The 611-nt window shown below is 37.5% G+C and overlaps 1 protein-coding gene across 1 annotated transcript in view; it reads left to right on the top strand.

The window, feature by feature from the left end:
- The window catches only part of LOC119585053 (zwei Ig domain protein zig-8-like), an 81,188-nt gene that overhangs the window by 76,417 nt on the left and 4,160 nt on the right, over nt 1-611 (top strand). The gene's annotated exons all lie outside the window — the stretch shown is intronic.

Here is a 611-nt window from a genome sequence, read left to right as displayed (position 1 = left end):
TTACTACGCAGCGGTGGGGATTAAACGAAAGGATGAGTGATCAAGAGCGTACCACATTCAACAATTAATTTTCCTTTGCCTAGAACTGAGCAATCTGTATAGCGTTTGTGCCCTCCCTGCTATTGTGATTAATATCTTTCCTTATATCTTCTTTGGCCTGTATTTCGACCAGATGTACTTGTTAAATAATATGTTATGATTGATACAATGATAAAGATATCCCCATGGAAATACTGAAAGCATGAAAACTTTAAGAGATCCGGGAAAGAGATGAAGACGGAGTATCAAAGCAAGTGCAAGCAAAGTGCAAAAAAGTTCACTAAATCGTCTCTGTTGACTGAAATCAAGAATACAGTATATGAAGACACAGAACTTTGATATGAAATAAAGGGGGATTGCTTGTACGAGCTAGATATAATCTGAAGAAAACACGAGTTGTTGAAAAAGTTTTGGAGGAGGAAGCACTGTAATATCGCGGGCGAGGACTGTTAGGAAAAGACTTGTGTTTGCTAAGTATAGCTCCTTTGAAAGTGATGGAAAAAGTCTATTATGACACTAGACCAAACGAATGAACTAAGCAACAGAACAGAAACTTCCAACGATAAAACTGA

The sequence above is a fragment of the Penaeus monodon genome, chromosome 19 (genome assembly GCF_015228065.2).
Source record: "Penaeus monodon isolate SGIC_2016 chromosome 19, NSTDA_Pmon_1, whole genome shotgun sequence".
Lineage (NCBI taxonomy): Eukaryota > Metazoa > Arthropoda > Malacostraca > Decapoda > Penaeidae > Penaeus > Penaeus monodon.
This window is presented reverse-complemented; position numbering and strand designations above follow the sequence as displayed.